This window comes from Rhincodon typus, chromosome 20 (genome assembly GCF_021869965.1).
Source record: "Rhincodon typus isolate 14 chromosome 20, sRhiTyp1.1, whole genome shotgun sequence".
NCBI lineage: Eukaryota > Metazoa > Chordata > Chondrichthyes > Orectolobiformes > Rhincodontidae > Rhincodon > Rhincodon typus.
The window spans coordinates 14,429,663-14,438,989 of record NC_063351.1 but is presented as its reverse complement, the minus strand read 5'-3'; the positions used below and the strand labels follow the sequence as shown (position 1 = coordinate 14,438,989).

General features: G+C 43.5%; 1 protein-coding gene across 1 annotated transcript in view; it reads left to right on the top strand.

The window, feature by feature from the left end:
- Nucleotides 1–9,327, top strand: part of plce1 (phospholipase C, epsilon 1) — a 347,723-nt gene that overhangs the window by 167,630 nt on the left and 170,766 nt on the right. The gene's annotated exons all lie outside the window — the stretch shown is intronic.

Genomic DNA, 9,327 nt, shown 5'->3' with positions numbered 1-9,327 from the left:
AGAAGGGTCTAGGCCCGAAACGTCAGCCTTCCTGCTCCTCTGATGCTGCTTGGCCTGCTGTGTTCATCCAGCTCTACACCTTGTTATCTTGGATACTGAGGGAGTGACTTCCCTTCCTGTTCAGGAATCTGGCTGGATAGAGCTCGAAGTTAAAACCTAGGCCTTAGACCTGGCACTGATCAATCCATTTACATGAGAAAAACCTGAACAATACAGATATAACTGATAAGGGGCTCCCTTATTATCACTGCTTTACTGACTCAAGTATTTCCTTTGTCTATGTCTTGATATTCTGGTAATATAGTGGCCTCTTTCTGTATTGGAGCCATTCGATGATTCTATATTTACAGATGCTGTTTGTAAAAGTCTGGTGTCACCAAATTCCTAGCGTGTGTTAAATTCAAAATCGGCTAATACATTTACCTCCAACCTGAGGAATTGGACAGCATTTAATAAGCCTCTCTTTTTATTTCCAATGTTAGTAATAACTCTATCGCTAACTCCTCAAACACTGGGTCAATGGCACTGAACTCAAGCTCGACCATAGTCATGAAGTGCATCCAAATATAGCCACTAACTTTTGTTCTGTCAGTGGCTCATTTTCCTTATCCTTTTATCTTCTTTCATTGCAAATAACAGGCATCTGCTTTTTAAGTAAATACACACCATCTTACAGTGAATCATTGAAAGGTGTCATGGCAACAGTGTTTGACATTACTATGAATGTCATCCTTTGCAATAGTTCTCTTGTACCTGAAAATGGTCCTTCATCTGTTCTCGCTCTGGGTATTTTTGCTATTGCTCGACCTGGGAAGTATGTTATCCATTGAGTCTTTGAAATGAATGACATTCGTGAGACTGAAATGCCCCATCTCTCGTCATCAAACAGGAAGAATTACTTGAACCAATTTGTTCCTCTTACTGTCTTTTTCCTCTTTCGTTAAGCTAGAAAGTGGGGTGGAAGGGTAAAACTCCAAGAAGTATAATGGCCAATGGGAAACAAAGCAGCCAATTAACATCGGTGAGGGTGGATTCAACTGCATGGAAAAGTATGAAAAGAAAGGAGAACTCGGGAGAGTTTATTAAAGTCGCCAGAACACAAAGTAGGACAGAGTGTTTGGAGAGGGTTGGGAATCTAGGGATAAACCTAGGGATAATCTGGATAAACGTATGACAATGAGAAAAGGGATAGTAAGTTCAAGACTGAAGGCGTTGTATCTGAATGCACGCAGTATACAACATAAGGTAAATGAAATGTGGTGCAGATTGAAATTGGCAGATATGATGTGGTGGGCATCACAGAGACAAGGCTGGTCAGGACTGGGAGCTAAATATCCAAGGATATACATCCTAGTGAAAAGACAGGCAGGTGGGCAGAGGGTGTGGGGTTGCCTTATTAGTAAGAAATAAAATTATAAATCGATAACAAGAAACGACACGGGGTCAGATGATGCAGAATCTGTGTGGATAGATTTGAGGAATCGCAAAGGTGAAAAACAACAATGGTACAGGCCTCCAAATAGTAGTCAGGATGTGGGGCACAAAATACACCAGGACATAGAAAAGGTGTGTAAGAAAGGCAAGGTTAGAGTGATCATGTGGGATTTCAATATGCAGGTGGACTGGGGAAATCAGGTTGGTAATGGATGACAAGAAAAGGAATTTGTGGAGTGTCTATGAGATGGCTTTTTGGAGCAGTTTGTGGCAGAGCCCACTAGGGAACAGTCAATACTGGGTTGTGTGATATGCAATGAGGCAGACTTGATAAGGGAGCTTAAGGTGAAGGCAGTGACCGTAATATGATAGAACTTACTCTGCAATTTGAGAGAAGGAGAAGCTGGAATCAGATGTAACAGTATTACAGTTGAATAAAGGCAACTATAAAGTAACTACAGAGACATAAAGGAGGAGCTGGCCAGAATTGACTGAGAGAGGAGCCTAGCAGGAAAGACAGTCGAACAGCAATGGCAGGAGTTTCTGGGAGTAATTTGGGAGACATAGCAAAAATTCATCCCTGGAAAAAAGAAGCATGGTACAGGGAGGATGAGGCAACCATAGCTGACTAGGGAAGTCAGATACAGCATAAAAGCAAAAGAGAAAGCATTGAATGCGGCGAAGGGCGGTGGGAAGCCAGAGGATTGGGAAGCCTACAGGACCAACAGAAGACAACTAAAAAAGAAATGAGGGAGAAGATTAAATCTGAGGGTAAGATAGCCAGTAATATAAAAGAAGATTACAAGAGTTTCTTCAGATATATAAAGGGCAGAAGAGAGGCAAAAATGGCCATTGGGCCACTGGAAAATGATGGTGGGGAAGTACTAGTGGGGAACAAAGAAATGGCTGAGGAACTAAATAAGTACTTTGTGTCAGTCTTCACTGTGGAAGACAAGAGTAACATCCAAAAAAGTCAACAGAGTCGTAGGGGCAGAAGTGAGTATGGTGGCCATCACCAAGGAGAAGGTACTAGAAAAACCGAAAGGTCTGAAGGTGGATAAGTCATCTGGACCAAATGGACTACACCCCAGAGTTCTTAAGGGGATAGTTGAAGAGATAGTAGAGTCATTAGTGATTATTTCCAGGAATCACTGGAGTCAGGGAGGGTCCCAGAGGACTGGAAAATCGCTAACGTGACACCCCTGTTTAAAATGGAGTAAGGCAACAGATGGGAAATTATAGGCCGATTAGCCTAATCTCGGTTATTGGGAAAGATGAGATTTCTGAATACTTGGAAGTGCATGGTAAAATAGGGCAAAGTCAGCATGGCTTCACCAAGGGGAGGTGATGCCTGACAAATCTGTGAGAATTCTTTGAAGAGGTATCGTGCAGGGTAGACCAAGGAGAGCCAATGGATGTTATCTACCTGGACTTCCAGAAGGCCTTTGACAAGGTGCCGCACTGGAGGCTGCTGAGTAAGATAAAGGCCCATGATGTAAGAGGCAAGGTGCTAGCATGAATAGAAAATTGGCTGTCTGGCAGAAAGCAGAGAGTGGGGATAAGCGGGTCTTTCTCAGAATGGCAGCCGATGACTAGTGGATGTTCCACAAGGGTGTTGGTGTTGGGACCACAACTTTTGACTTTATACGTTAATGATCTAGATGAAGGAACTGAGGGCATTCTGACTAAGTTTGCAGGTGATACAAAGATAGGAGGAGCGGCAGGTAGTATTGGGGAGGTAGGGAGGCTGCAGAAGGATTTAGACAGGTTAGGAGAGTAAGCAAAGAAGTGGCAGATGGAATACAACATAGGAAAGCGTGTGCTCATGCACTTTGGTAGGAAGAACAAAAGCATAAGACTATTTTCTAAATAGGGAGAAAGTTCAGAAATATGAAGTACGAAGGGACTTGGGAGTCCTAGTCTAGGATTCTCTTAAAGTTAACTTGCAGGTTGAGTTGTGATTACAAAGGCAAATGCAATGTTGGTATTTATTTCAAGAGGACTAGAATATGAAAGCAGGGATATACTTCTGAGGCTTTTTAAGGCTCTGGTCAGACCATGTTTGGAATATTGTGACCAATTTTGGGCCCCATAATCTCAGGAAGGTTGGACTGGCCCTGGAGTGGATCCAAAGGAGGTTCACGAGAATGATTCCAGGAATACAAGACTTAACATATGAGGGATGTTTGAGGAGTCTGGGTCTATACTCAATGGAGTTTGGAAGGATGAGGGGGGATCTAATTGAAACTTACCTAATACTGAATGGCCTGGACAGAGTGGATGTTGGGAAGATGTTTGCGTTGGTAGGAGAGACGAGGACCCGAGGGCACAGCTTTAGAGTAAAGGGAAGACCCTTTAGAACAGAGGTGAGGAGCAACTTCTTCAGCCAGAGAGTGGTGAATCTATGGAATTCATTGCCACAGAAGGCTGTGGAAGCCAGGTCTTTGACAATATTTAAGGCAGAGATCGATAGGTTTTTGATTGTTATGTGGATCAAAGGTTACGAGGAGAAGGTGGGAGAATGGGGTTGAGAAAATTATAATCCATGATTGAATTGTGGAGCAGACTCGATGGGCTGAATGGCCTAATTTCTGCTTCTCTGTCTTTATGGTCTTAACTGTTTAAAATATTTCACATATTTGCAAAAACTGGTCACAAGCCCTCTCTTTCTATCACAAACATGCATCTGTCTCCTGTTATCTGATGTGTCTGATGTGGTAGGTTCTTTTAAAGTAGACCCAAAGACAGACTTAATACAATGAGAGAGTTAACACTCTTGTCAATCTATAAACGAAACCACATCTCATTAGAGATTTGCCAATCAAGGGATAATCAGGATCTTTCTAGATTTAGAACACTTAATATATATGATGATATCATCTATTTTGTGCACCAGTATCTAGCTTTGCCCATTGGATTACTCAGAATATCTGTGTGACACATGATTAGATATAATCATGTCAACCTATTGTATGGTGGTATTAGTAATAATTTCTTTATGCAAGATTACAAGCCATTGTGCACTGGGAAACAGTGACATTTTATGAGCACTGAGAATTCTCTAAATTCATGACAAAATGTAGACCCAAGTTCATGTTTAGTAATTGCCAGATGTAGAAATGTAACATGCTACTTAACAAATGACACAAAATTGCATTAATGTTTGAGGTCACTGACCTCTCATCAGAACTAATAAGATGCAACAGGTTTTGAGCATGTAAGGTAGCTAAGAAAGCAGATAGAGGGAATTGGATGGTCTGTGGAGGCAGGAGACAAAACAGAAGAGGGTGTAGCGTGGAACAAGCAAAAAAAAATAAGATGGATACAGGAGAAGAGACAGTGCAGTTAAAGGAGACAGTGGCGTAGTGGTAATGTCACTGGACTAATAGTCCAGAAGCCCAGATGAATGTTCTGAGGCCCTCTACAATCTGGAGGTGAAACACCAACTAGGTAACTGCTTTGCAGAACTCCAATGTTCTGTCTGTAGCTTCCAGTTGCCCAACACTTCCACATGTTTGCTGGCCAACCTCTCTGCCTTGTACCTGCTTCAGTGCTCCAGCGAGGCTCAGCACAAGCTGGAGGGACAGAATCACATTTCCGCTTGGTGACCCTGCTGCCTTCAGCAATGAATATTGAGTTCAACAATTTGAGTCTGAACACCTCCTTCCATGTTGTTTACCCGCCCCCACAGCCCAGGCCCTGTTATCGCATGGGCAGCTTTCAGCTCAGCCAGTCTGTTTCCACTGACTCATTGAGACCTCTATCAGCTTTTCTTCTTCTCTGGTTTACCATCAACCATCCCTTTGTCTGACTAGAGATAGTAGGAACTGCAGATGCTGGAGAATCTGAGATAACAAGGTGTAGAGCTGGATGAACACAGCAGGCCAAGCAGCATCATAGGAGCCGGAAGCTGACGTTTCGGGCCTAGACCCTTCATCAGAAATGGGGGAGGGGAAGGGGGTTCTGAAATAAATAGGGAGAGAGGGGGAGGTGGATAGAAGATGGATAGAGGAGAAGATAGGTGGAGAGGAAACAGACAGGTCAAAGAGGGGGGGATGGAGCCAGTAAAGGTGAGTGTAGGTGGGGAGTTAGGGAGGGGATAGGTCAGTCCAGGGAGGACGGACAGGTCAAGGGGGCGGGATGAGGTTAGTAGGTAGGAGATGGGGGTGGAGGTTGAGGTGGGAGGAGGGGATAGGTGGGAGGAAGAACAGGTTAGGGAGGCGGGGACGAGCTGGACTGGTTTTGGGATGCGGTAGCGGGAGGGGAGATTTTGAAGCTTGTGAAATCCACATTGATACCATTGGGCTGCAGGGTTCCCAAGCGGAATATGAGTTGCTGTTCCTGCAACCTTCGGGTGGCATCGTTGTGGCACTGCAGGAGGCCCAGGATGGACGTGTCGTCTGAGGAATGGGAGGGGGAGTTGAAATGGTTCGCGACTGGGAGGTGCAGTTGTTTGCGAACCGAGCGTAGGTGTTCTGCAAAGCGGTCTCCTTTGTCTGACTGTCTCTCTCTTTCTCTCTCTCTCTCCCTCTCTCTCTCTCTGGATTCCATCTTCAACTACCTGTGCACTCCTTATTCCCCTCACTCCCTGACATCAGCAGCCACCTTTTCCAAGTTGCTGAAGTGCAGCACGGTGGCTCAGTGGTTAGCACTGCTGTCTCACAGCGCCAGGGACCCAGGTTCAATTCCACCCTCAGGCGACTGTCTGTGTGGAGTTTGCACATTCTCCCCGTGTCTGGGTGAGTTTCCTCCGAGTGCTCCAGTCTCCTCCCACATTGCAAAGATGTGGATTGGCCATTAGAAATGAGGGGTTACAGGGACAGGGTGGGGGTGGGATGTTCTTCAGAGGGTTCGTATGAAGTTGGTGAGCTGAATGGCCTGCTTCCACACTGTAGGGATTCTATGAGACTATGATACTACACCTTCTGAAGAAGGGTCTCTGTATTCAACGTTAACTCTGTTTTTTCTCCACAGATACTGCCAGACCTGCTGAGTTTCTCCAGTAATTTCTGGCTTGGTTAATATTCTGGGGGTATGCATTCAAATTCCACCATGACCTCTCATTTTGCTCTTTTAACACCATCTCCTCTCTCTGCCTCTAGATTTGCTTAAAACCTATTATGTCTCTTTATTTCCAGTTCCAATAAAGGATACTTGACCTGAAATGCAACCTGTTGCTCTCTCCAAAGATGCTGCCTGAGCTGCTAATCATTTCCAGTGTTTCTTGTTTCTATTTCACATTTCTAGTTTCTGTAGGTTTTTTTCTAAAACAAAAGTTGTTTCTTTGTTAGAGGATTTATGAACAGATGCTTAATGCTTTAGTAGTAGATTGCTTAAAAAATAGAATTTTATCGATTATAATTTCATGATAAAGGATATAATTTTAAAATAATAGAATCTCAAGCCCATGCAGTGCAGATTATTTGGTTAATTATGTAAATAAAACAGAACTGCGGATGCTGGAGGTCTGAAACAAAAAACAGAAATTGCTGGAGAAACTCAGGTCTGCCAGCGTCTGTGGGAAGAAAGCAGAGTGAATGTTTTGAATCCAGTGAGTTTTGATCAGAACTGTTAGGAGCTAGGAAAATGAAGTTGAGTTCTTTGGAAAATTTTTTTTGGTGTGATAAAAGTTCTACAACACCTGCTTGGATCTCTGACAATAAAATTAGTTCCTGACTAAACGATAAACGTATCTAAACTAATCTTGCCATGATTAGGTCCCTGACAATTGCTGAATTATTTTGCTGCAAGTTTATTATGCATATTTAAAAGGGGCTGATCCATGAAGATGTGTTACAGCCGAGTTTTCACTTGGGTCAATGATAAGCCTGTGCCATGCTGTTTGAGCAGTATCGGAAACCAATATAAGAACCTACGGTGTTTTTGTTTGATCTTAATCTACACCTAAACAGAAAAGGCTTCTTACAGCTGGTCACTTTGGGGAGCTCTTCAGTTCAATACCATGGAATAGATTCAACCCTATGCTCCAGATCCATGAAGAAAGTTTGTTAATGTATTGCAAATTTCACTCTCTTGCCTATCAATATATTAATATTAGATAGTAGAAAGAAAGAACCAAGTGAGTTTAAAATTTGCAAATGTCAATAAAATGCCACAACTTTTAAATTCCAGTCCATTAATTCTCATTCCATAATTTAACAATACTTCTGAACCGATACAATATTCTCAAATTATGTGCTAAAAGTCAAATGTTGCAAATTTCTTAAATTATCTATTGATTATGAGCAGAAAATGTCAGTCGAGAGACTGAGAGAACTGAGCCTTCCTGTAAAGACTCTATCCCATTCTCTCAGTTCCTCCGTCTCCGTCACATCTGTTCCCATGAGGCCAACTTTGACAAGGGTGTCTGCAAAATGTCCACCTTCTTCCTCAACCAAGGATTCGCCAGCACCGTTGTCGACAGGGCCCTCAATCAGGTCCAACCCATCTCCCACATTTCCGCCCTCGCCCCTTCTCTTCCCTCCCACAACAGCGTTAGGGTTCCCTTTGTCCTTACCTACCATCCCACCAGTATCCATATTCAGAAGACCATCAGACACCATTTCCGCCATCTCCAGCAAGATGCCACCACCAGATACATATTCCCCTCCCCTCCCTTGTCCGCCTTCTGCAGGGACCATTCCCTCCAGGACACCCTGGTCCACTCTTCCTTCATCCCCAGCCCCATGGCACCTTACCCAGGAACCGGTGAAGGAGCAAAACCTGCCCATTTACCTCCTCCATCCCCAGTTTCCAAGGGCCCAAACATACCTTCCGAGAGAAGCAACACCTCACCTGCACTTTCCAGAATCTAGTCTTCTGCATTCGCTGCTCACAATGTGGTCTCCTGTACACTGGGGAAACAAAGTGTAGACTGGGTGAACACTTCACAGAACATCTACGTTCTGCTCGCAAAAAAGATCCTGAGCTACCTGTTGCCTGACACTTTAATACACCATCCTGTTCCCTGGCCAACATCTCTGACTCAGGCTTGCTACAGTGTTCCAGCGAAGCTCAATGCAAGCTGGAAGAACAACACCTCATTTTCTGCTTGGGGACCCTGCAGCCCTCTGGACTCAAATATAGAGTTCAATAATATTAGAGCCTAAACTCTCCCATGTCCTAGCCCCCTACCCCACACACCAGGCCTTATTATCACATAGCCTGCCATTATACATTTCCTATTGTTAGTCACTAATAGTCCCCATTAACAACTATTCACCCTCTCAGCCTGATCATTATCAACTCTTTGTCTATCCAACTGCTCTTTTCTCTCTTTAGGCTGTATCCTATCATTTACTCCTTACCCCATCCCCTTCCTATTTTCTGCATATAAACCGACATTTTCCCAGGCACCATCAGTCCTGAGGAGAGGTCACCGGACCCAAAATGTTAACTCTGATTTTGTTTCTTCACAGGTGCTGCCAGACCTGCTGAGCTTTTCCAGCAACTTCTGTTTTTGCCCATGATTGGATCTCGATTGGAGGTCAAAACATAGAACTTTCAATTGGAGGTGAAATCTCGACATAAGTGAATCGAAAAAGGCTAACAAAAATAACTTGTTAGAAACTAGTCTGTTGGACTGCTAAGGAAATTAACTATTCAGTTGTATGCCAAGAAATAATTGTGCAGAAGGAGATGTGCACTGCAATTTTAAAAATAAAGAAAGACAATTGTAATTGAAGGAAATCCCTGTAACAGCACAATGGGAGCCCCAGCCAGTAAAATGAAAGGGTTTTTTTTTAAGGTTACTGAAACATTAAAGTAGTTAAACATCGTTCCTTGTACCTACACATCACTGTCGGTTATTTCATTTGAACTTAATTGAGGATGTCAGTCCCGACTAGGTTCTGAGTCTGAAGGTTGTAGGTGTCATGATAATGGATGATAACC